The sequence below is a fragment of the Pseudopipra pipra genome, chromosome 1 (genome assembly GCF_036250125.1).
Source record: "Pseudopipra pipra isolate bDixPip1 chromosome 1, bDixPip1.hap1, whole genome shotgun sequence".
Taxonomy (NCBI): Eukaryota; Metazoa; Chordata; class Aves; order Passeriformes; family Pipridae; genus Pseudopipra; species Pseudopipra pipra.
Window position 1 is genome coordinate 25,605,259 of NC_087549.1, and position 27,564 is coordinate 25,632,822.

A 27,564-nucleotide genomic window follows, 5' to 3' on the forward strand; every position below is an offset into this window, starting at 1 on the left:
GCTGCTAATGGGTATACACCCCAGAAGAACAAGTTAGAGACCCCCCTGAAACACATGCCACGTTCGTACAAAGTGTTTCCTCAACAGATCCATACATGCTGGGCTGCAGTAGTTGCCAGAGGAGACACTGGCTCTGTCAATTGTGCTACAATTCTTCCCACCCAGCTCCAAGTTCCTTAGGCGTGGTTACTGCCTCATCCTAGCAGTGTGTTTCTGCTGTTTTCCTAGCAATGCACTGGTGCCTTGCTGAGCAAGTCCTCTCCAGGAGCTAAGTCATAGAAAAGTTACTATTCTGGGAAGGTAATTTCCTCTAAGGATTTTAAAACACCTATGTCAAGGTTAATCACTCTCTTGAGGTCCTCTGTATTTCCTCTGACTTTTCTTTGTGTTCTGGAACTGATTGTGATTCAGGATGAAATGCTCTTTTAACATTCTCATGTTATCCTGCCTTTCACAGACTTACAGTTCTGGTGGGGCTTTTCCTTCCTCCCGCTTATTTGTATGTTGAAAACCGAGTGATGTTCTGAAATCACTGAGATTTTCTTTCATTCAGCAACTAAATTGCAACCACTCAGCCTTGTATAATGAAGAAATCCCTACCATAACATTTATTCAGCTTCGGCAACTCTTTATGCCAGATTCTTACAGCTAACTTCACTTATCCTATGCAATGCTTCAGGAGCTGAGGCACCTAACTTAGAGCAGTAGATTTCAAACCCTAGGCTGCCAGATTTCTATTCACTCAGGAACACCTAGAAAAGAACTAAAACTTGAAAACTGATTCTGCTAAAAGTGCTTGAAACACAAAACTTTTCCCTTTGGGCCATTAAAGTAGACGAAAAGAACTGTTCTTATTTAATGGCAGATAATAACTAAAAAAGCACTTGTGTATCCTTTTTCTTAGGTAGCATAGTCTAAAATACATGTTGCAGCTTTACAAAATAAAAAAGTTCAAATTAGCCAGAAAGGAAATAGGTTCATTGAAATATCTATTTCACAGTATGCCCATTTAAAAGGGCAGAAAGAGATTGTAATAGTTTTTATGCCAGCATGGAAATATGTCACAATCATCAGAATTACTTTAAACTGCATCCTTCATTATGAAGAGTGGCCAACGATGGCTGCCTGTTGCCATATTCATAATTTCACAATCCTCACAGATTTCTGTAATGCAACTTTGTGGAATTTATGAAATATGACAAGAGAGAAAGGATTGGTAGAAAGGAGCCCATTCAATGTAGGTGTGTCAATCAGACTGTGCAACAATGAAAGAACAATTTAGTTTCTGCCTAAGGAGGATGGCAGTATAAGTCTCTAGAAATTCTGTAGGCACTTGACAGCATCTGGATTTCCTGCTCACAAAAAATCTAATAAACCAAAGAAAGACAGTGATAATGTCAATCACAAGCAACAGCTGATATAATTTCTACGTGTCATTGGCAGCACACCGTAAAATGCAGCAGACTAAAAATAATTGAAAAGTTCTCAATAATTCAGACTAATAACCTAAATTGTTGTTAGAGGAAAACAAAATATTAATTAGTTTCTTTTTTTTCCCGATGAAAGCTCCTTGTCTTAAAAGTCTGAGATCTTTTTACTTGATGACTTGCTTCAAAGATTAGCACAAACAAAACAACATCTGAAAATGAAAAATATATGAGGGAAAATTCTATATTGATGTTATTCTCATTCTAAATTCAGAAGGATGAATTCCAGAATTTATATTCAGAAGGATGAATCCCAGAATTTTAAAATCCTTCTGAAAGTTCATAATTACTTATTTCAGTAGAAAAATTGTTTTCACAAGTTATTATTAATATCTTTAAAATTAACAAGAAAAATAATAAAAATAAGGAAGTGCAGACATCAAGAGAGATTAATTAGAGATATAGAGCCATGTCTCACAGTTTCAGGGTTCTTTTTTTTTTAATATATTCTTGTTTAGAATTTTAAATTTCAAAAATCTTTATGCAGACAAGTTTTGTGTTGAGCTTTGAAGTTTTTTCTTACAGCTCAGCTTGTCCTTTGTCTTTTGTTTTTGAAAACTGAAACTTTTTCCTGCCTACAGAACCTCCAGGAATACTTCAGCAAATGATAATTTTGGCACATGTTCTTTCTTATGAATATACATATGTTTTTGCTTCTCTAACACCATTATTACCATTGCCTCAAATTCAGTGCTTTCAAAAAAAAAGTTTTTTGACAGTGTACAACACTCGCTGGCTAGTACTGAGTTATAAAGAACTTCAAGAGAGCGAGTCTTTCCACTTTTCTTATGGGAAACTGAGAAAATGAAGCAAACAAAGGTTGATACACTTACGAAAATCTCAAGGATCTAAAGATGAATTTTCCATCCATGAAATTCTCCAAAATTCGTCTGTTGAAATTATCTCTGGAGTCCTGTTCAAGCTTCAGTTACTGTAATTTTATTTTTTTTTTTCCTAGAGGATAAAAAGACTGAAAAACATATTTTTCCTTCTCAGACTGCAGCAAGCTCTGGAGACATATGCAAACCTCATTAGAAGAAAAATAAGCCTTTTCCGTCAGCTTCTTACCTGTCAGCATGTCCTAGAGGTGTGCAATTCTCCCTGATTATTTCCCTGGGAACCTCAATTTTATTTGGCCTATAATATACAGGATAAATGAACCTATAGCCTTACCTCACATGGGTTTGATGAGAGTGAAGAGACTGCAGGTTATGAAGTAATATGGCAATAAGGTTAGCTCAATAACCATGTAATGCCATGACATATCCTGAGTTGCTGCAATAAAAACACGCCTACTTATTCACTCAGATATTTCTGAATGAGGTATTATCCCAGGTACAGTGGGAACTGCATCTCACATGTCATGAGCATTTTCCCAGTGATGGGCTTCACTTCCTTCACCTGTCTGAAGGCAGAATCCTGTAATTTGACTACTGGGAAAAGATGAATGTGTTATCTTGGTTTTCAGTCATGTGGAATGATTCAAGGTAGTTTCTTCAAACAATTCTTGTTTGCTCAGTCAAAGGTATGTAGCAGATATAGGGTAGTGGAAGGTTTATGTGTCTGAGTTTTATGCTGAAAACTTCTTCAACTCAAGGTGGGGACTGATACAACTGCCTAGGCCATCCTTTACAGCCTACATCTCTGTCAGTCTGTTCTTCCCAAACAGACCAGTAGGCTAATTCTCTTATCTGCCCTCCCGGAGAAGTCCATTAGCTCTTTAATATTCATTTTATTAGGTCTTGGCAAGCCATATTACTTTCCTAGTACCTGGTAAAAAAAAAAAGATTTCCAATGAATATTCCACCTGTGGTTGTCTTTCTCTCTTAGAACTGTTTACCTTATGACTATAATTTTTCTTCTTTTTGTTTGCTTTAGAGCTCCTTTATTTTGACATTCATGTGACAGAATAATAGCAAGTGATGGAATAAATTTGGTTATACATATTATTCACAGAAATGATATAGATATAAGACTGTAGACTGCAATTGTTTCTTGAGTGATGAGAGGGCATGCTGTGGTTAAAACCTAATGTGCTGATAAATAAATTGCAACTGTCATACTTTGATGCTGTTCAGCTATTGGCAGCATCTTCCAAAAGGCTATTTTCAACAAGTCATTGAAAGGGGAGAATTTTAATGGATCACTGCAAATCAGATGGAAATTGATTTGGTTGATTCAAATATAGAGGGTATGAGAACAGAGTGTACATTACAGACACTTCAGTCAGATAATCAACCTTTACATCAAAGTGCAAAGGATACTAAAAACTCACATAAAGCCCAGAACTTCTAAAGGTAGGCAGTATAGCTGAGAAATGGTGATGTTGCACAAAGAACAGTGAGACAGGATAATACTGCAGAGACACATATTAGTGGGACCTGTATCTGATGACATATGTCTACTCCAACAGTGCAAGTTACCTCTGCAGAAAAATAAAAACATAAGGTGAGTGGGAGAGGAAGAGGAAGAGAAAACGTAGGAGGGAAATATTTTCCTTGTGTCCACCCAGGAAGAGTAGAGTCCCAGGAAACTATTCTCTGGGGAGGCAGTGGCTGTCCAGTGCAGCAGATAGTAGGGATGTAGACAAGGATACTGATACTTTTTTGTCATGTTTTTTCCCTAACACCATATACTTTTCGTTGTAAGCCACTCATAACCCCCATTGTTTCCACTTATAGTGCTATTAGCTCTGAGTGGAGTATATATAATAGGGTGCAAATTTAGCATATTGGCTAGTGTGCACATAAATGATTAGATAATATTGTTTGATTGTTTAAATTGCTGCTCTACACTTTGTTATTCAATGTTTAGTTTTCTCAAATAATAGCTAAGGTCTACAAAACAGAGGTGAGAAGTGAGGATAAAGAGGGGCAAAGTGGTAGTTGCTTCCCGTGAGAACTCACCCTGACAACACTATTGGGGTTTTGAGATGCAGGGCCACAAGGACAATGGAAGAATAAAAGCAGAAAAGTTCCGCTACTGAGACTCTGAAAAATGCATGTGAAAAAGTACAGCTAAGAATAGTGTAAGGTACTGTGCAAAAGCCAAAGACATTTTTTCATACATTTCTCACATTTATTTGTGAAATATCAGCTAACTCAATAAGCATTCCCATTCCAGTTTTACCAGGACTTCAAGAATTATTTTTATCACTTGACAGCTATCATTAGCAGCTTCTCTAAATGGCCATTTCAGCCCCAGGTGAATGCACAATTTTATATAGGTGGATGCACAATCTTATATTTGCTATGGTGCCTATAAAAAAATTGCAAACATATTACTTCCACAGCATTTTTTTCTGAGTTGTTTTAACCAATTATTTCCTGGTCACCAGGTGCCTGTTTACTGTAGCCTGTTGCTGTTGGGTTTCTTTTTCTAAACTTAGAAGGCCCTTAAAGCAAGGAATACTTTGTTACTGTGTATTTGCAGAGTACGAGCCCACCTGAGGAAGCAGGAAATACCACTGTACAAATAACAAACAATAAAATATTTAACTTGTTGTCAAAACATTTATGACAGTTAGTGCAAAGCAGTCCAAGTTTACATGTTGTCAACTGTTCTGTACCCTCTTCATTAACACTAGTCATGGATGAGCACTGGACTAGTGGGTCTTCTCTGCACAGAGCAAAAGCAAATTGCACCACCAAAGCACAAGAAATGCCTTTGCATTCTTTATGGGCCATCATTTCATCATGTCAAATAATCTTAATGAAAACTGATTAGTAGAAACACATTTGTGAGAGACATAGTGCTAAAAAGTGATGGGAAGACTGAAATTTTAATTAAAAAAAAAAAAAAAGATCAAAACCCCAAAACTTGAGGTTCTCTCTGAGATTCCTCTTGAAAGGAATAAAACTTCTGTATAACTTGTCATTCTATGCCAGAGCTAAAATGTTGGATATGATTTTCATACAAATGTGACCTTTCATGACATGATTTTGTAAGAGTTTGACATCTGAAAAAGAATGAGGTTCAAGCAGAAAATGGTGAAAGTGGCCACAAATGAATATTTGTTAAAAGGTTTTACCTTAATGGACTGTAATGAATATAAAGATATGCAAAACTATGAGACGAACAAATCCAGTTGAGATGAATTAGAATAAATTAAAATATTGCTCGACATTGTAATTAACCTTTCAAAATTGCAAGAGTTATCATTTAGTTTAATAATATTCAACTCTAGCCCTGAAAACCAGCAAGTGCTAAATTTTACACTCAAAATTTTTCAAATTTCATAAATTTAGAGAAATTCCTCTGACTTAGTAGAGTCCACATGGAAATTGGTGTAGAAGTCTCACTTACGCTGTCTCTTCCCTAAATTCCCTCTAGTGCAATCACTATAACTCCAGAAACAGCCCACGTTTTCCTGTTTATGCTTTTTTCAAAAAGCCCAGTCATTTAAAAGCCTAATCATTTTCCAAGCTGGTTGTTACTACCGGTAGCAAAATTGCATGTTTGCTGTGCATAAAAGCAGAAAACCCAAACCTAGCCTTCTTTCATAACTAGGTTTTTAGAAAGAAAAAAAGTCTTACACCCTGCAATCAAGGCTGAATATTATATAAAGACTAAGTACTTCCACAAACTAAGGAAGAGGAGATGAATGGGACACTCTAGAGAATTTTATCTCAAAAGATCCTATAGCACTTTCTATATCAAGATAGTATATTTCAAAGCATTTTAAAAGGGTTCATCTGATGAGCCTGGTGAGAATAATTCACATATGTACATCAGGAATGGGGGGAGATATGCATTAACTTCAAAACTATACTTTACAATTCATATGCAGAACTTCAAAACTACAGTAATTAGCCACTAAATCACATTATACTCACAAAATGCTGTAGCTCGATTTTAAATGACCTTGTCCCTTGGACTTGCTCTACATCTGCAACTGGGTGCAGTCTCTTCCATGCCCCCCAAACACCCCTAGGTTACAGTCTTGTCACTCTAATTCCTCTGCACTGGATTTTTTTCCGTTTGACTCTCTGGCTCTTGCAATCCTTTCCCTGTGAGGGTGCCATGGTCTAACCACAGCTGGAGAAGAAAATACCATGCAGCCACTCGCTCACTTTCTCATCAACAAGACTGGGGAGAGAACTGGAAGAGTAAAAGCTGGAAAACTCATGGGTTGAGATAAAGACAGTTTAATAGAGAAAGCAAAAGCCATGTACACAAACAAAGAAAAGCAAAAAATTAATTCACTGCTTCCCATGGGCAGGCAGGTGTTCAGCCACCCCTGGGAGACCAGGGCCCAATCACACCTAACAATTACTTGGAAGACAAATGGCGTCACTCCAAACGTCCCCCTTTCCTCACTCTTCCCCCTGGCTTTATATCCTGAGCATGATGTCATATGGTATGGAATATCTCTTTGGCCAGTTTGTGTCACCTGTCCTGGCTGTGTCTCCTCCCAGCTTCCCACGCACTCCCAGCCTCCTTGCTGGTGTGGTAGTACAAAAGCAGAAAAGGCCTTGGCTCTGTGTAAGCACTGCTCAGCAATGACAAAAGTGTCTCTGTATTATCAACCCTGTGTTCAGCACAAATCTAAAACACAGCCTCTTACCAGCCACTGTGAAGAAAGTTAACTCTACTCCAGCCAAAATCAGCACAGAGGGGTACGTCACTTTGCCATAGTCAAGTAAGGCTTCTCAGTCTTCCCTTCTGGGGCACCAGTGATTACAGACTTGCAAGCTTGAAGAAGGGTGGTTCTCTCTGAGCTTTGTAGCACAGTGCCACAAGCAGCCAATGAAGGGCAGGGTAAACTGTATCCAGTCACTGCAGCCCAGAGATGGCCTGTGCTCCTTACAGAAGACGCCTGCAGGATTTCCCTATTTAGTCAAATTTCAGTGATGCTCTATTGATACCTGGAAAATTTAACATATTGTGAATTTAAAAAATTTCTGGTGAAAACAGGAAGACAACTGACAGCAGAAGACTCCTTCTACAAAGACATTTAAAATTTCTGCTCAAGCTAGAAATGATCTGTTAAGCATTGGCAAGATTTCTTTATTCACAGCATCAAAAACTTAATGGGGTTAGAAGGGATCTTTCAAGATCATCTTGTTCAAATCCCATGCTCAAGTAGAATCAGCTAGAGAAGTTGTTCAGAACTATATCCACCTGGGTTTGGAATATCTTCATAAATGGGACCTCCACAACATCTTTCACAGTAAATGAATGTTTTTATATGTACAGATGGAGTTTCATGTTTCAGTTTTGTGCCCATCGGTTTCTTGTCCTATCACTGGGCACTAGTGAAAATAGCTTGACTCCCTTTTCTTTGTTCTCTCCAATCAGAGATGTGTACACATAGATAAGATCTCGTCTGGGCCTTCTCTTTTTCCAATTGAATAGTCTCAGCTTTCTCAGCCTGTTCTTGTGTGCAAGATATTCCCTAATCATCTCAGTGGCCTTTCTTTGGACTCATAAGTCCATGTCTCTTCTCAATTCCATGTCCACTCTCTCTGGAGTGCCAGGACTAGACCTGACACTCCAAATGTCTCTCATCAGTGTAGAACAGAGAAGAAGAATCACCTCCCTCCACCTGCTGGCAATTTACCTTCTAATGCAGCCCAGGATGGCGTTGACTGTCTTTGCTGCAGGGGCACATTCCTGGTGCATGGTCAGTTGGTTGTCCACCATGACCCCTAGGTCCTTCTTTTAGAGCTGCTTCCCAGCCAGTCATTGCTCAGCCTCTTCTGGTGCCTGGGGTTACTCCTCCCTTGATGCAGGACTTTGCATTTCCTTTTACTGAAACTCATAATATTCCTGTCAGCCCATTTCTCCATCCTATCCAGGTCCCACTGAATGGCAGCACACTCAGCTGGTCTATCATCCACTCTTCCCAGTTTTGTTTTTTGTTGTTCATTAAGTGGCAAACAGGAAGCTTCTCCATCAGAAATGGCCAGACTATGTCAGGTGAAACTTAAAAGAAGAAAAAGGTTGTTCAGAAGCAAAAAGATAGCATGGAAAACTTCCACCCAAACCATTAATAGTCTGCAAAATTTTAAGCAGCTGAAAATACAACAGGAAATATCAGAATCACCATTATTACCACTGGAGCTATCAGCTCCATTTGTCATATCCTGATTGTCGCCACTGGCAGAAGCAGCCAAACCAGAACTCAGCACACCACCACACTGTGTTCCACCAGTCACTTAACACTGAGCCTGAATAAAATGGGAATGACATAATCAAAATGTGCAGCATGTTGGAACAGATAGTCTTTTTGTCCAGACATTTCTTATCTTTGATGGTTTTCCCTCTTCTCTCACTATCTATTTTTTAACACAGAAGGCAACAAGACATCTGAAAATTTAATGTAATATTATGACATGCCATGTATAGAGTGCCCCAAAATATTAAAAGGACACATTCATTCACACTTATCAGCTCTGCCTTGCTAATTTTAAGTCTTCAATCAATGAGGTAATTTATCCCTCTCTAAAGAGGCTACTCTTAGAAGAAATTTTTAGAATCATAAGATCATATGATCATCTAGGTTGGAAAAGACCATTAAGATCATAGAGTCCAACCATTAACCCAGTACTGTCAAGTCTACCACCAAACTGTGTCACTAAGCACCACATCTACATTTCTTTTAAATACCTCCAGGAATAGTGACTCCACTACTTCCCTGGGCAGCCTGTTCCAATATTTGACTACCCTTTCCCTGAAAGAAGCCTTCCAAATATCCAATATAAACCTCCCTCAGTGCAACTTAAAGCCATTTAATCTCATGCTATGGTTCAGTGTTCAGAGAAGGAAGGACAATAAGGTGATTCTTAATGAAACGTGGATTTACTTCATTCAGCAGTTGAACTTTGAAGAAAACAAACCAGAAGGTTGAAAAAGGTGGGCAGGAAACTTAAAGAAGTGCCGAGTCGGCTTTGAGATGTGACTTAAAATGGAGTAATGGCACCACAGCTGATCAGACTGCTGTGAAGTACTGCCTTGTGTTGGAGAACCCCAAGAGACTTCTGACTAAAGCAGACAAAGACAGAGCAGAACATTTTCATCAAAATGCTTGCAGTTTATTATGCTTTAAAGAGAAATCTCCTATTTTGCTGTTGGGCATACAAGCCTTGCAAACAAACAAACAAAATCGGATCAAACGTTAGATCACTCTTCACTTGCTCCCAAACAGACTCTTAAAATCTGCTGATAAACATCAAAGGAGAAACTGATTTATTTTTTGCTCAAGTAGAGTGTCTGGAGCTTGTGTTTTGCTAAGGAGTCTCAACTGAAGCATAGCAAATTGTGAGGAAATGATGCCTCTTTTACGTGGCACTGATTATTTGTGTCTGTGTGTGTACACATGCTGCTCCTGCTCTCTGTCAGCTGGTTTGAGGGTGTTCTGTGAGCCCCTTCATCTGCCTTATAAAACAGAAAAACCCTATTTGAGCTGAAAGAAGGATTAGATTATGTCTTTCCCCTGGCAAGTCTGTCAGCAACAGCGGCATAAAGGTAGGAATACAAACCCAGGAATGTCTGTTTTCTTCCAAAAAACCATTGTGGAAGTATGAAAAAAAATGTAAAGTTGGGAAAAGGAAAAAAAAAAACAATGGGAAAGCTTGTATTACACCACTGTCTGTCCATTATCTGTTCCCGTAGAGACAGATCTGACAGACTAGACAAGGCCCTGTGAGGAGACTAAATAAATAGTGAGGGTCACAACAGTGGGTCCTTTATTTGCAGAACAAAGCTATGAAATGATGGAGTCCTGGCTTTCTTGCATGGTTAAACTGTTTTAAAGATTTTTTTTCTTGATGTAGGTAAACAGTCTCATCTAATGGTGACATTAATAAAGTAGGTATGTTAAGGGCTGGACACTATATTGACAAAACCAAGACTGCAGGGCTGGAATCCTACTACCGGAAAGATGAAATCATTTCCATGGTAACACTGAATAAATTGCTCCATGAAAAAAGAAAGAGGAAAGGATTGTGACTCAAACTAGAACTGCTCAATCCAACTCCTAAGTGAAAAACAAAACAAAACAACAACATTTTAAGCAGGAGAAGACAGAAATATAGCATACGCAAAGTGTCTTAATAACCTTCCTCCAGAAAACTTACTACTTTCCTGTGCCTGTAATAGCCAAGTTTTCTTTTTTTGAGACTTCTTGAGTCTTTGGGTACATCAGTAACCTCTCCTCTTCCTCTTCTATTATATAATATTTGAGAAGGTAGGTTTTGGGGGTTTTTTGGGGTGGATGGCGGGGATGTTTAAAGGAATATCCCAGGCTGGGACCCTAAGTAGAGTATATGTCATATCTCATTGGCTTTAAAATGACAGCCATCCAAAACAAACAACTTATGACACTAGCATTGACCCACTGCAGTGGTCACTTCAGCTGCCTCCGAATTCATTTCAGCTATCAGTGTTCAGCACTGCCATAACGAGGAGCAAGTGGAGAAAAAAATGCTAATGTGGCCTTTTTAGAGATGAACTTTCACTTAGATCCACAAAACACGTTTTTGTCCTGCTGATCTGCTCTTATTGTCTCTCAAAAGTAATGTCTTTGGGTCAGGAACAGTCAAGTGTTTTCCCACATATGTTATCAGCATGAATTAAAAGAAAAGATTAAAAGAAAAGGAAAAAATAGTTTAAACTTTCTAAATACCTTTTACATTGCATATGTTCAAATATGGTGGAGGTAGAGAGAAATGAAAGGCAAGGAATGAATAATTTCTTCTGCCAAAGTACACTATTTTGTCCGAAACCCTGTGTTCTCACATATAGCTAAATAGTAACTTCATAAATAGTTTTCTTTCCTCAGGTGTGTCTGACCTGGCCTGGATTTTCAAATGAGTTCATGTGACAGCAGCAGTGCCGTGGTGCCACATGGTGCCTCATAGCCTGACATCCTGGATGGATAAATCTCTTTGTATACGATGGGAACAGTTCATACAGGTTTAGCGACCACACAATATTTGTTTTAGGTGAAAGCCATGATTTCTGAGTTGTTTGCACTGTCTAATCCTCCATTCTGCATCCTTTTCCATGTTGTGCTCTGGCTGAGCACATCTTAGCACTGCAATGACCGTGCTGTCACTGAATTTTATGTTCCTTTGCAGAAGCTTTGTGTGTTCACTACGATACTGTAGCCTGCATTGTATATTTGGTCTTCAGTTTGCTTTTATGTGAATGCTGTTGCTTTGTCTTACTAACCATTTATTTTTAATTAGTATTACATTATTTTGTAGTTCTTCCCATGAGTCACTGCTTGTTTTCGCGGTATGGTACATTTTCACTTGACTTTTCTTGTCTGCAAACTTTGATATAATGATTTCCCTAGCCATAACTATCACAAATGACTCAATGTTACTCAAATATTGAGTAACAACCATTATAAGTTGGGGTTTTTTTCCCCAAAAATCTTCCTTTAATTATAATTTCCTGGTTTGTATTTGTGCATTTTGCACATACTTGGTGCTATCTTTCCTTGTAAATTTTTGATCTTTTCTACTTAGAGTGTTATTTTTCTCTACATCTGTAAGAGAGTTTATTCACTAGGTTTGTTTATATCTGTAGCCTTAGAGAGTCTGTATGTTCTCCATACTTTCACATACAAACTCTTTGTCCCTTGTTCCTAGTCCCTTATGCAGTATTTAATCTCCCAAGGTCTAGGAGCTGCATGAATTGGTGACTAGTGTGGTTTGATAATGGGAGGATATAGCATTTCCATAGATCCTCGATTACATATGTCAATGCAATCAAGCACTGGGTCCTTACTCTGCTGTCCATATAATGCAATGTGGGTAGAGCATCTGACAGTGCAGTTGATCTCACTCTGTTTCCTTCTTTTCTCCTGACCTCTTTCCATTTCCATTTGTATGCACGTGAAATTGTGTACAGTTTCTAACTATATCCCTATTTGGGGTCATCTAATCAGGATACACCAGCATAATAATTATTTATCTTTCCTTTGGTTTTTTTTGCATTTGTCTACATTTACCCCCCCCCCTTTTCTTCAGCCTCTGATTGTAGATCTTGAAAATCTTGATAAATTACTGTTTCTGAAATAATTTTCAGGATTTTAATTCTTCAAGTGCAGAAAGAGTTCAAGAAGCATTGGCACAATACTCTTGGGCACATGGTGTGACTCTTGGGGAGGATTCTGTGCAGCACCAGGAGTTGGACTCAGTGATCCTTGTGGGTCCCTTCCAAGTCAGCATATTCTGTGATTCTGTGATTCTGTGATTCTCTGATTCTCTGATTCTCTGATTCTGTGAAAGATATACAACATTTAGCCCTTGTGCAACACTCTAGATGTGTTTTCACAGTAAGCAGCTGCTGAAAGCACTTACTGTTCAGTGCTGCTAAATTAAAACACCAACCACAAACACCTTGGCAAACCTCGAGATCCATAAACCTGACATCAACTCGTAGCAATCAAGTGCTCTTGAACCTTTCTTGCTAGAGTTTATGTAACTATAGTATACATTAGCCTTGTCCATAAAGCATGTAAGCTTAGGTACAGCCTCTCTCTAAAAGATTTATGCTATATCTTTAGAGGTAGAAAGCTTCTGAAATGGCTGCACAAATGTCAGTCTGGGTCTGACTTCACAGACCTGCATACAGACTTGCACAGTTCAAAAATTAGTGCTTTAGAGCATAGGGCCCCTGTTGTGGAGGAGTGGAGAAGCTAACAGTACTATCCTCTTTCACAGGTTACAAGTGGGAGGAAGTGCTTCACAGCATACTGCATTACCTTTTTAAAAGGCATTTTGTTTCATCAAACAATTAAATTTTTAAGAATAACTTGATTCCCTACTCAGAGGTTTACCTTAAAATTATGAAACTATTTTGATGATGATATACATTCCTTGTTGGAGTTCAAGTTAAAATTAAAACCTCACCCTTCAGTTAACTTCTCAAATTATTAGATTATTTAACATATTGTTCAAAGCTGCTGCACTATAGTGCAAGGGTCAATAATTGGAATGGGTTGCCCAGGGAGGTGGTGGATTCATCATCCCTGAAGATATTTAAGAAGAGACTGGATGTGGCACTTACTGCCATGGTCTAGTTGACAAGGTGGTGTTGGGTCATGGGTTGGACTAGATGATCTCAGAGGTCTTTTCCAACCTAGTTGATTCTGTGATTCCATGTGATTCTGTGATGTTGTAATTTCAAAGTCTCCCAGAAGTAGCTGCAATTTCTCAAATGATCAAGCAGCTTAGGAGCTTGGATCCCACTTTCAGAGGCAACAGACACATTGGAGCCTTAGTTCCTTGATTTACAATGCTATAATGCTCTTTGCTACCTAAACCATCCTTATGGATGAAGCTTAAGCTCCTACATCTTTAGAGACTATTACACTAAATCAATCTGTACATGCTTTTCCCTTAGGTGTTGGTAGTCCTGGTAGAAGTTTGGCAGCCTGTCAGAGACACCTGCACCCACGTGGAAGAATGGGTACATTCAACAGGTAATTCATCTCTCCTGACTGTGTTCTTATGAAGCCATAAATCACATTTTGAGGAGGTGGGTATTTCCATTAGCTGAGTCCATATCCCAAACTTCTAGTTTAGATCAAATGTCTTTTCGAGGACTTAAAGTTAAGAAAGAGGAATTTCATTGTCAGTCATTTTCTTCTAATTCCCTGCCACTAAAATTCAGGAATCTTACCTAAACTACTGAGATTGGTGTCTCTTCATTTATCAACATCTTCCCCTGAATTTGGTTATTTTTTAACGCTTGCTTTCTCTAGATTTAGCGATGGGGGCATACAAGAAATGTGATGCATCATGTCCTCGGGGCAGAAACTGACAGTATGTGGCTTTCTTTGCCGTAAAGAGCAGAAGAAGGAAAAGCCATCTGCAAACCAATCTGCAAACCAAAACAATGCTCAGAAGGGCATGACAATGTGTTTCAGTGATCTCCTGTTTGAATATTGACTTTTGTACTACCTGTGAAAGCACATAAAGCATTTGGAGAATGAGACAGGCATTGATTAGCTTTCCACAGCTCTGCAGGTTCTCTCCACAGCTATTCATCTTGTTTGGCAAGTGATTTGAGAGGGCTGTAGCAGGAACCTTTGGGGCCAGCCTGGCAATATCAAACCTGAACACAGCCGAAAGGTACCAGCAAGAAATGTTGAACTGGACATTTTTGTTCATTGATCTTAAATACCAATTGGTGTGGGGGAAACTGTAATTTGTGGGAGGCTGTAACTATTTCTTGTTCCTTCCCAGTCACGAGCTCAGAGAGTCCTTGGACATAGAACTCTGGAGTGGCTGTATACCACTCCACTGAGGGTGGTGTAGCAGAAACATGAGGTTCAAATCCCTCATATTCATGATGGTGTCATCAAACCCTCACACAGCAAAGGTTTCAGGGTGTCAGGTGAACAAATCTTCGCCAGGCGAGTAATGCAGCTCACATGTACTTTCCCCTGTTGTGTTCCTGCTGCCTCTCCTCTGCAGATTTCAGTTTCCTTTGAAGGAACACCTGAGCAAACCATGTGGCTACACCTATGCAACTGCATTTACAGCTGAGCATACTGTGACATCTCAGCTACGCTAGAGAAGTGGTGGCTCAGGCTGGGTTCACAATCCTCTAAAAGATCCCTGCTGTGGAAGTGGCAATGTCTAGGAGAGGGGTGAGCAGGGTAGCTGATAACTGGGATAACTGCTTCTGGCATCTGCTGCTGCACTTGCTTGGATCAAGTAAGACTCCCAAGGAGTCAAAGTTCTCCATATAGGGCAGACATGGACATCCAGACATGCACACATATAAACAGCACCCTGCACACCACAAACTATAAACTGCAATTTTAAATGACCCTTTCCCTCACAGAAGCCATCTACCTTATGGCACCACTCAGGATCTCGCCTCAGGAAGTTATTCATGGTGTCTAGGATGATCGCCTCACAAGAGGTTACAAAACATGTCAGAACACAATATATGCTTCAAGTAATTTGTACTCCCTCAAATAAGCTTCACTATCTTGTTTTAGATACGGTCAGAATATACAGTGGTATGCTGAGGTGCCTTAGCCCAGAATTTGAAACATACCTGTGAGAAAGTTTATTTGGACCCCTTTCCTACCCTGGAAATTTCTTCCTGCTCTTATGGTTGTACAATGAACAAAAAGGACAACAGTCTGCAGTTCCACTTAAAAAGTTCAGCTTCAGCACCTGCCATCCCCATGGTGCATGGGGAGGGATGGGAATCTCATCAGATTTCCAGTTCCTGTCCAGCTCCAGCTGTAACCTTTAAAAAAATGCCTTGAGGTGCAATTAGCTGCTGTACAGTTTGGTTTGGTTTTGTTCTAAGTTGCCTGAGACTTCAGAGTGTAAAAGACTTTCAGACTACAGGGATGCAATAAGAACAAGTTCCTTGACCTTTTATTCTCCTTGTAAATCATTCAACGGAGCAGACTTCTACTGAACTTCTTTAAGACACCGTCTGTTCCAAATCTTTGCACTACGGTTTAAGTATCAATCAGATGATTTAGAACTACTTTACTACAGATCAAGGCTTTAAAGGAAATCTGCAATATGGCACAATATCTCTTGTAACCATCAGAATATATTATAAGAACACATTACTGATAGGTTTCTTTGGAGGAGGGGAGATGATGAATCTGTACATGAAATGTACTAGCCACACAAGAATTTACTGCCTTTGTAGGGATGGGTATGCAAAGGCAGACATCAACAGTGAACCCAGGCAGAGATTCGCTGTGGTGGATACTACTGAAACAATACTTTATAACTGCTCAGTGTCACATATGCTTTCCCTTTGCTGTTCCTATTAACCTTTTTTGCCCAGGTGCTTCCCAGTAATTGAGATTGCTCTGTCATGGCTTCACTGCAGTTAATCTTACATGGTGATGACCATGGAGATACTAAGGATTTATAGAGCTCAGAACAGGAATCCTGCTGTAACAGAAACCATAAAAAAAGTAACAAAAGTTACTGGGGATTCCAAGTACCCAGCATAGTCTATTTGTTTTAATAGGAGTCACTAACCTTTCCCATCTTGTACCTTTTTGCATCACTGGGACAAGGACTTAAGATGCTACATTAGGATGAAAAAGCTGATCCTTTGCTACAATTACCAAGGGTGATTCTTTATCAAAGGTGATCCTTTACAGCAGTAATCAGATCTGCAGCTATGACAGCTCAAAAAGGAGAATACAGAGATGACCTTTATGCCCCTTTAGCCTTGATTCACTCTTGTTGGGAGAAAAAAAAGAATTCTGCACTAAAATTAGACTTTTATTGGCCCTCTGTTCAGAGCTGAATTTCCCGTCAGGCAATGGATCTCTAGGGAGAGTGTCATATGACACTGATGGCCTGGTTTACCTTTTCTAAATAGGAAAATTTTTATCTGTATTTTAACTTTACCTGCATTTTAATTATCCCTTTGGATAATTACTACAGAAAAGCAGTATGCCTCATCCTTAGCCATTTCTCCAATCTCTGGGAATGTGAGGTGATACCAAATATTAGCATTGATTATTTGTACTGAAGTTCAAAAGATTGAAGATAGTTCTAACAGTTATTAAAGAATAATATTAATGTTTTTTTACTGAGATAACCAAGATTACATTTAGGTATCTTCAATTTTAAACTGAATTCTTACGAGAAACTCCAGGAAAATTTTATCTATCAAAATGTTCAAAATTAATCACTCTGACTTCACTGTCTTAACAAGGCAACCACGCGAGAACTCTAACTAGGCTGTAGATTTTCTTCCATGCAGACTGATGAAAAACATTAATGTTATATTACCACCTTTTCAGATTTGCTGGCACTCACTATGCCTAGGGGAAAAAAAAAAAGATCCTGCTGCTGCTACACACTCCACAATTGCCCAAAGTTTCAGCAGGAGCAAAGCCTCCAGTCTCTGGTGGTCAGTTTTGGCAGTACTATGCAGACACTTTCTCCCACAGCTTCAGTTGCATTCAGAAAAAAACACTTCTTTGTTCTCTTGCTGAATTTACAATGGTTCCAAAATTTTCACAATAAACAAGTCTGATTTTGGGCACTGTCATGAAACTTGTGTGCCTGAGGTTCTATTGTGGTTTGTTGTCTGTAATGAATATTTGAGAGAAAAAAAACAAAACAGCATGATACTCTACTACTTTCCAGGTGATGAACAGATGGCAGGGCAGTGAGATTATAAGATTTTAATTCTTCACATTTAATTTGTAGGCTAATGAATATTGAACAATGTTAGCTCAAGTAAGATGCAATGAATATACTTAAAGGGAAAGACTGCTTACAGGTATTAAATACAACTAATACAACCACAGGTCTCGAAGCTGCAATATTATACATCTAACTAGCATATCTGTCTGTAGAATTTCTCTTTATATATATCTATGTGCTTGTAGCATTTGAGAAGTATCAAGTTATGTTTCATATACTGACTAGTGTATTCTGCATGAAGGACTATTATCAATTTACATTGAGTAAACATCTGTATAGAGAGAACTGATAAAAGAAACCTTCCACATTTCCTTTATCTCAGTAGCCTTTGTAGGTATTTATCATTCTGTGAATATAGAAAAATGGGTTTTCTGAGTTGCAAGTACAATTATCTTATGAAGAACAAAAGCCATTTCACAGCCACCCACTGTTTGCTGGCTGTGATACCTGGGCACTGCTTGGGTCAGAAAGGAGAAGCAACCAGATTTAAATCATGCTTTTGACATAAGCGTGGCCACTAATTTGACTTTTGTACTGGGGTCAGCGACGAATTAGATATAAGCCATAATCCCTACCACACTCTTAATATGTGAATTTCTTTCATATGTGTGTAGTATCTTTCATTTAGATGCTGCCATGTTCATCATGCATAGGTTGCCCTCAGCAGCCTGGAGCTTTAACTGTCAAAATCAAAGGTGGGGAATGACACAGGCCTTGGTGTTGCTCTCACCCTCAGCCCTTCTGTGTGAGGCTGGTTCCCCAGAGTGATGCCCTTAACCATTGGTGCCTGGCATAGCCATCACCAAGAAATTACTACAGTGATATGTTTCTGACAGTACATGGACACATCAGGGTTGACTTTGAAAACTTAAAAAGTCTCCTTACACTGAACTAATGTTTCTGCCACCAGCTACACTGAGGTTCTTGAGGCTATTGTCAATATATTGCTTCAGAGAGTCTGGCACAGGGTGAGTTTTGTCATGGTAGCTTGTCATTTCAGTATACAGTGAGAGTTACTTGTCTGGAAATCCTTTTAGAGATGATGGACAGAGATGAGCTCCTCCAAGATGTGATTCACTGAACCAAAGAAAAAGTGTTGTAATGCCAAACTGCTTCTCTGCCTGCACTAACTCTCTCCCTATGGCTGTGGAAGAGTCCAGAGAGTTAGTTGAAAACACAGTTTTTCAGTTGACTAAAGTGAGGTCAGAATTAGGCAGAAAACAGTATCTCTGGGAATTCTGACTGGTTCATTCACCCTTCAGCACACTGACATGAGGATAACTGACTACATTATGATGTCAAAACATGGTTAGTGTGAGTTCAATCTCACCCCACACATGTGCCACAGCACTAGAAAGCAATAGGAAGTAAAACAGGATCAGATATGAAACTGAACCTACTAGGAGCCAAAGAGTCCTTTAAGTAGATATCATGCTACTTATCTAACCTTGAACTTTGCCAAAAAATAGTATTAGTGTATTCAGGAAAAAACTGCCAGGGAATCAGGTTTTAGTGCTGATGCGTGATAATGTCTCATCCAGAAAATGGAATCAACAAAAAAGGGTCACACTGCCCTTTCGTTGGCATCAGTTCAGTCTACAGGATAATTTCTACAGCAGTTCTAGAAAAAAAAATGTATTTTCCAAAACATTAGTGCCATATTCTGCCAAATCAGTTTTGTCAACTTTCATTCCTTCTCATTCTTGCTGTGGTTTCTTATGTCTTATTTGATGAGCTCAGGTGAAAGGCCAGCCAGAGAAAACCCAGCTTAGCTGAAGCTGATAGTAGCTTTGAAAATCTTCATCAAAATTACCTGCAGTGAAAAAGAATCTCTGTCTATGACTATGTAAGTGACTCTAAGGTCAACTGTAAAAAGGGAAAAGTTTTCAAATATAAGTTTTGTACAAACATCTGTCTTTCACCCATTTTTCCACCCCTTGTTTCATAGTTGGAGGCTATCATATACTGGTGGGCATCATTTTTTTAAAAATCGGGATAAAACTATACTATGCCAGGTTTACTTCTATTGTATCATTATACTGTAAACAACGTGTCAGATCGTATTGCTTGCCCTGGAATGACACAGTGTGACTAAATTACAAATGATTGCTCCTCCCAAGAAACTCATAGTGATATATATTATTTCCAGCTGGAAGAGCCACTGTGGATTCATACAGCAATTTTCACAGCAGGAAAACAACAGCAAAATAACGTGAACTAATGAGAGAAAATACAAGCAGTCAGCACTGCCAGGTAAAACCTACTGCTTGTGTTTGATTGACTGGGAACCGTTCACTGACATAGCTATTTTTTGACAGTGTATTTTCCTTCTATGCCATTTGGGTCTGAGGCAAGTAATTTACCAGGGACGGGCTTTTTTCACTGAAAAGCATCTTTGCAAACACTGAAAGAAACAGGATGCTACAGATTGTAAAAAAATGATTTTACAAGGGAGAGCATCTGCAAGCAGCAATTTCCCCACTAAGGTATTTAATGAAGAAAGGAACAGGTGAAGTGAGTCCTTGCAAACTGAAGCTAATGTTTTTGTGCTTGCAGTTCTGGCATTTCCTTTGCCCCACTGGAGCTTAGAGACAAAGTCTGACTAGGCATGGCTCAGATAAATCTGCTCTCAGGTAGCTCATGCTGCCACTGTTAGCGGCAGAAAGTAATTAAAGTAATTTGCTTACAAGGGGATGAAGCTCTCTGTATCATCGACTGAGTCAGAGGAGGTAACTTTTAGTGGAGGAAATGGCTCATCTGAGGGGTCCTGTGAGATGTGCATTGAATATAGGTCACAGTAGGTTACTTTGAGAGAGGAAAAAACAAGCTTTTACTGCCATCCTGCAAGAACTGCCCTGAAGAACCATCAGCCTTCAGGAGGTTTCATTTCACTCTCTACAGGATCAGGGTTTCACTCTCCAGAGAAAAGTTAGTGCTTTCAGGAAAGAGCCTTAGCAAGTGCCAGGATCTCCTTTAATGTTACACAATACTTTTTTTTCCAAGGGAAAAAAAGTTAACTTTTGTTGTACATGCAGCTCAGTTACTAGGAGTAGTTATCTTGTAAAATGCTCCATGGACAGTGCAGTTGGTAATTAAAGGGATTAGTGCCTTTACTGACAAACTCGAAATGGAGATGCAGAATCAACTGACATTTGGCCATGCACAATTGGCATTTCCTTTTCTAAACTCAGTCGTTCTGCAACCTGTGCTCCTGATCCCTGGTCATGTGCCTTGCAATTATCTGAATTCACTGATATTGACATTTGGGTACCTTCAGGGATGTCAAACAAATACTTGTCTGACAAGCTGAAGGCCTGCCTCATTGCTTGAGGAGGAGGGACACAAGTTATATGGGCACATCCTTGGAAGCAGACTGCAAAAGAACAACTTTCTCCATCTGTCTTCCTTTGATTGATACTATCACACTAAATGTTTTCTTGTCACTTGAAATCAATGGGAAGAACCCCAGACCACTTTTCTTCCTGCTCTCTATTTATGTCTAGCATTTTCTGGGAAAGAACTTTAGTTTCTGTGGTTATTATCATCTGGATGGCTCAACTGGATGACATGTGAAAATGATTTGCTCAGAAGGAAATAGATATGTGTCCAGCCATACTATCTTCCACAGTAGATTCAAGTAGAGAAGGAAGGCCATTGCTAACTCAAGCACTGACCTCCACTTCCTAAAGCTATGTGAGGTATCCTTATGCAAGCTGTAAAATTAGCAGCTTCCAGTATTTCTAGTATTTCCATTTTAAGAATTTGCTTTACCCAGCTATTAGTCTGGAACCCCCTCCCCCCCCGGTGAGTATTGGAAGGGAGCATTTATTATTCCCGTCCTTTGTGGTGGTACCTACACAGCAGCAGAGCCAGTGCTCTTGGCTCTCAGGGTGCTGGCAGTGGGGAAGGTGCTGGTTCCCATGGAGACTGTCTGCATCTCGGCGCAAGATGAGGGGAAGCCAGGAGAGATGGAGACAGAGGCACTGTGAAGAGCCAGAGCATCCTGCACACTTAGTCACCCTGCTGCTGGGTCATCATGTCCTCTTTGTGGACTCTCTCAGTCTTTTGTCTTTGTCTTTGCCTTTGAGACTCTTTGTCATGTCTCAGGCAAAGCAAAGCAGGGTGTTAGTCTGTTGCTCCCCACACCTGTGCTGGGCTTACCTGAGTGCATGTTCTCTGAAGCTGTGGTCTCTTGGAGTCATTTATGCTCAGTCTTGCTTTTCATACTTAGTATGAGCCCCATCAAAAATACTTATATTTACATACTAAATCTGGAGATAATTTTCACAGTTCCAGACCCTGAGATTAGTTCAGTTTGCTAGAGTACAGTGCTAATAACATCAAGGTTGTGGGTTTGATCCCCATACGGGCCATTCACTTATGAGTTGGACTCACTGATCCTTGTCAGTCCCTTTCAACTCAGACTGTTCTGTTATTCTAGATGTTAGTTCCAGATGTCATCACAAGATTTCAGTGAGGGCATCACTTGAACAAAAATGAAGGATTAAGATTCTCCCTTTTCTTTGTTTTAATTATCCAGGATATAAAATTGTAGCATTTGAAACAATATTTACAATAAGGATTTTGAAAGTAACTTTTCCATGTTGCAAATGTGGCAGTTGAAATTTCTACTACAAAGAGTGTTTTTTTTAAATGTTGTTATTGATGATTAGTCAATTGATTCACTGTGGCCTGAGGACTTTATTTTACAGTAGAGGAAATCTAAACATTGTCAGCATCAGGCTGCATTAGTGACACACAGAAGAGTTGCCTGGACTATGCAAGATTGAAACCTAGTTAGGAAGCTTAACTAAGTCAAGTTTAGTTAGGAAAGTAAAGCTGGAAGAGGTGATGTGGTTTGGGTTGACTCGGGCAGAACCAGATTCTTTGTGCAAGGTATTATCTGTCTGAAAGACCTTCAGTGGATGACATTCTGCACCCTCAGTAGGTAGTGTCTGCTAGATTTCAATGCACTTATAGAATCATAAAATGTCTTGGGTTGGAAGGCACCTTTAAGATCATCTTGTTCCAACCCCCTTGTCCTGGGCAGGGAACCTTCCTGTACACCAGGTAGCTCAGAGACTCATTCAGCCTGATCTTAAACACCTCCAGGGATGGGGAGTCCACATCATCTCTGGGCAACCTGTTCCGGTGTCTCACCATCTTCACAGTAAAGAATTTCTTCCTAATTTTATTCTAAACCTGCTCTCCTTCAGCTTAAGACCATTCCTCCTTGTCATGTCTCTCTACCTGACCACGTGAAATGTCCCTCTCCAGCATTCTTGTAAGACCCTTATCATTAGGAGTTATCTATATGCTGTCAAACTTCTAGGCAGGAAACCTGATTGTAATTAAATTCTACTTTAATAGCACCAGCAGATTTTTTATTTGTCACTGAAGAGAGCTCACGAGAAGAAATTTGACTTACACCCATTAAAATGTCTGTTGTTTTCCCACTGTGTGCTGTTTTGTTTTTTGCTCTTAAAAAAAAACTTCACAAATATTGTTTCAAAGAATGAATTGCAGTGGAATATTTGGCTTTAAACAATGGTATTACTAGAACAGGCACCTCAAAAGCTTGTTGGAGAGAAGATAATTGAGGGAATACTTAGCAGTATCATTCTGTGATGCAAACTATATAAGGTTGCCGAGGCAGACTGTACTAAGGAAAAAACATTCAAGTGAAGTAAGAAGAATTTGGTGGAAATCTGAATATTTGCTCAAAAGTATTTTGCCTAAGTAGGAAAAGTATGATATCTATACTACTGATGACACAACCAAAATGGGGACAATGAGCATGGTACAGAATAGTAAGGGAAATAAGACATATTCTGGAAGCAGAAGACAAATATTAAGATGAGCCAGGGAAAAACAAACAAACAAAACTCAAGACAAAACAAAAAACAAAACCAAAACCCAAAACTAACCAACCAATCAGACAAAAAATCCCACACAAACTTAAAACAACAAAGCAAAAACAACTCACACAATTTTTTTGGATACCATCAATGAAGGAGCCATAAAGAAGATAATCGGAAAGTCTACAAGAGGAGAAGCCCTTGCCTGGTATACTTTCAAGCATTGTACAGGGTCTGGTTCATGATGCATAACTGAAGGTTGGACCCACTTTATCATAGCAACCATCTCTGTAGGAAAGACAGAAAGAAAACAGTCTGACATGGGCATATTTTTTAAAAAAACAGGATCTGAATAAAAAAAAGAGGACATCTTGAAAGATTACCAATAACAGTGAAGGGAAGAAAAACAGTGGAAGGAACCATTAAGAATGTTTAATGAGACCCAAATGGTGACTCAGAACCTATATATACTCTTATAATTAGGATTTCATAAAGACCAAACACATGCAGAAAAACAACTCAGATGACAAAATAAAGATACTGGATGTCAAAAAGCAACCTTCAAAAAACACAAGTAATTATAAAAGGCAATGAATTCTGTATGCAATTTATGTATATAAACACAATGTTACAAAACAGAAAAGACTTCCAGAAACAATTTGCTAAATCCTATAAAAAGTAACAAATTTTTTAAAACATCTAAAGAAGAATGTTTCCCAGAGTCAGTGAGACCAGTAGAAGATTTGGAGAGCGTAGTGGAGCTCAAAAATTTTGCACAGAAAATAGCCATTGTAATTTGAGGCAAATTTCCTAACTAAGCTAGTGGAAATGGGACTTGTAATTTTCCAGGAGTTCAGCTTCCTTAACATAGCATCAACTTAAATAAATACAATTGCTGCTTTGGAAATTCAGAATCTCTGCCCTTACAGATTATAGTTACCTAATCTTTTTACAAATAGCCATTACCTTTCAAGGTGATAATTTCAAAATGCAACGTTACAAGAAGATATAAGAGTGTTGGAGATACTAAAGGTCTATGATTTCTCAGAATCTTGACAGAATTAATGCAGTGGGAATGATAGGACTGAATTTAAATTTGTTTTCACCATTTTCAACCATTTAAATGTAAACAAGAATGTACATGTGTGCACATAGACCCACACATTTCTCCTTATAGTTCCTTCTACTTCATTTCCAAGAAGACTTAATGTAAACCTCAGCTGGATAAAACTCATCAAAGTATCTGTTTCCTCAAAACTTTATTTGCACATGCTACTTCTAATTTTTCTTTTTCTAAGCATCCAGTAAGTAATACCAGAAGTCTAAAAAAATATTCTATCTGTTGTAATAGGATTCAAGGGTCAATAAAAATAAAAACAGTAATAGCACTCCTTGAAAAAGACAGCTAATTACAGTTCTGTGAAGAAGAACAAGACTGTAAAATAAGTACCTGCTTCATTAGCACTCTCATTTCACATCTATCATGCAGAGTCCTTATACAGCTAAGCAAGAGTCCTTTAACCTAAATTGGTTGACATTTATTGGCAAAGACCCTGCTTTAATGCCAGCTCCCTCCCCAGAGCTATTTCTAACCCTTGCTTATATGTTTTCTCTGCCTTCATTCTATTTCCTTGTACAGGTTTACAATGTGGGATAAAAGCTCTTTAGTCTGGTATTGTTTAGCATTGTAATCTGACCTTAACTTTGATGAGTTAGAACAAACAGACATAATCCTCAGAATACAGGCAGGAGGCAGAAATCTATTTTAAAAATCATCAGGACTAGGTTTTTGCTCTCAGGAAGGACTCTGGCTGCTCACATGTCACTATCAAAAGTAAAATGAGACACATGGAGAGATTATCATCCCTGCTCTTTTTTCCAAATGCTACTGTGACACCAAAACCTAAAGACTGCAGGCCCTAGAACCTGTGTGAGCCATCCCAGATCAACCATTCCTCTCCCAGATTGTTTCTGCAGGTTGGGAGCTCATGTGTAAGAACATCTCTTAACAGTAGGTCGGTTGGGCTCGGAGATGGACTGTGCGGAGAATGCAGAGGTCAAAATGTAAGGACATGCCAAGTATGGAGCTAGGGTGAGGAGATTCATAGTTCATCCAATCTGTATGCCAAGTGGCACAAAAATTTGCAATACTAATGCACACAAATATTACATATATGCTCAAATTAGGAAATCATGTTTAAAGATAACCCTCCCTCCTCCAATAATCCGCTTTTGTTTTTCATTTAGTTTCCAATTTCAAAGTTATAGGTTTTACATCCTGCAGAATTTTTCTGTAGTCACAGAAGATAGAAACTTGTTTATGCAACTCATAAATGCAAGCTGAGACTCTTACATAATTACAGGTCTCCAAACAATATGCATACAGGAGCTGCCAAGTCCACGCTGGTTAATCAGTTTTAAGATGGAGCAGCCTTTGAAACAAGCAGAGAATCTCATTACCCAGCTGCATAAATCCATGGTTCAGTCACATCTTGAACTGTTGTGTGCAGTTTTCATCCTGTGATCTCAGAAAAAGAGGGTATAACTGGGAAAGATTGAGAGTAGTGTGACAGACATACTCAAAAATATACTATTCAAAATAGTATATTCAAAATATTAAAAAATTGGAACTATTCTTGAAAATATAGGACAGTTACTGAGTAAACATTAGCTTAGCAAAGAGACAAGTTGGACTGAGAAGTAGGGAGAAGTATCACATTAAAAGAAATGCACAGAGTTACATTGGGAATGACTGCTCACAGTCTCTGCCAAAGTAGAACTACAGGATATCAGAAGTGAGCAGATGGCAGACTCAGAGCAAATGAAAGAAATTGATTTTTCACATTGTGCAGGTAAACTACAGGTTTTTTCAGATGCAAAACATCTATGTGAGTTCAAAAGATGCATGAAAAAAAATCAAAAGGAAAAAAAAAACCTCAGGGCCATTAATTACAAAGACACCATCTCAGATTCAAGGAGCCCTTGGAGCTGGAAAAATATTCTAAGGAAACATCATTATGTTTTTGACCTTTTCTTTTTCTCTTCTCTAAGCATCTGCTTTCGTATGCGTAGTGACAGGATACTAGGGAAAATGGATACATCCATCCCATGCTCTGAATCCAGAATCTTTAGTTTGTGTTTCAGAACCACCAAGAATCATGAAAATTAGAAGTAATCAAATGCCCCTCAAGATTTTTTCCCCTGCAGGAACAGAGGAAACAACTGCAGAAGGTGTGATGTGGATTCTGATTAAGTTTTTCCCAATTATTTCTATGAAAATGAAAAAATTACCTCCTGGGATCTGAGTCTTTTTTTCCCCCCGGAAGCTCCGAGCATTGCTAAGGGACCTTTAAGTGATAGGGTATGCTGAAATGTAAAGGATATGTGAGATGTAAAGCTGCTTTGAAGTATTAGGTCACTAATCCTTTGCACCTATGATAGTGCGTTTCTTCTGAGAGTGTCAGAGACTTCCTTGTTTACAAGGGCACTGCTAATTCCAGCTCAAACCTTGTGTGAGTTCATTTTGAGCTATGCCATGAGTCCTGCATGGGTCCCAAACTAATTCACACAAGCATAAGCATAGCTCACCTCCTCCTGCCTCTGGGTGGGAATCACACCTCTGCCTTGGAGCAAATGATTTTGTGAACTGAAAAGTTTCTCCCACGATGCTAGGAGGCAAGCTACCCTTTCACAGTCTGGTCCAGGCATCCAGCTTTTGCTTCTGGTTTTGCAAGGCAAAGGAGACCAGAGCATTTGTATGAGGGAGAAAGAAGGCTGTGAAGAGTGGATCTAATGCCAGCATGGATAAAAGGAATAACAAGGTCTGACTCTGGAGAAGTGGGCTGTGGGGTCAGCTGTAGAGGTGAAGCATGTGTTTGGAGAAATTAGCAGTTATGAATGAAGAGTGACACTAAGACACACTTCACACTGAGAGGTGTAAAGTTAAGAAGTAGTATAAAATTTCTCATTTCTCCATTTAATCAAAAGACTGTTTCACAACATTAAGAAAGCAATGAACCTACAAATGATGTCTCTGAAGGAATAACT

The 27,564-nt window shown here is 39.0% G+C and overlaps 1 long non-coding RNA gene across 1 annotated transcript in view; it reads left to right on the forward strand.

Moving 5' to 3' along the window:
* LOC135411545 (uncharacterized) overlaps nucleotides 1-27,564 on the forward strand; it is an 83,756-nt gene that overhangs the window by 48,495 nt on the left and 7,697 nt on the right. The window contains exons 4-5 of the long non-coding RNA XR_010429202.1: nucleotides 13,848-13,926; nucleotides 19,809-26,748. This is a non-coding gene — a long non-coding RNA (uncharacterized LOC135411545). The remainder of the gene's footprint in view (nucleotides 1-13,847; nucleotides 13,927-19,808; nucleotides 26,749-27,564) is intronic.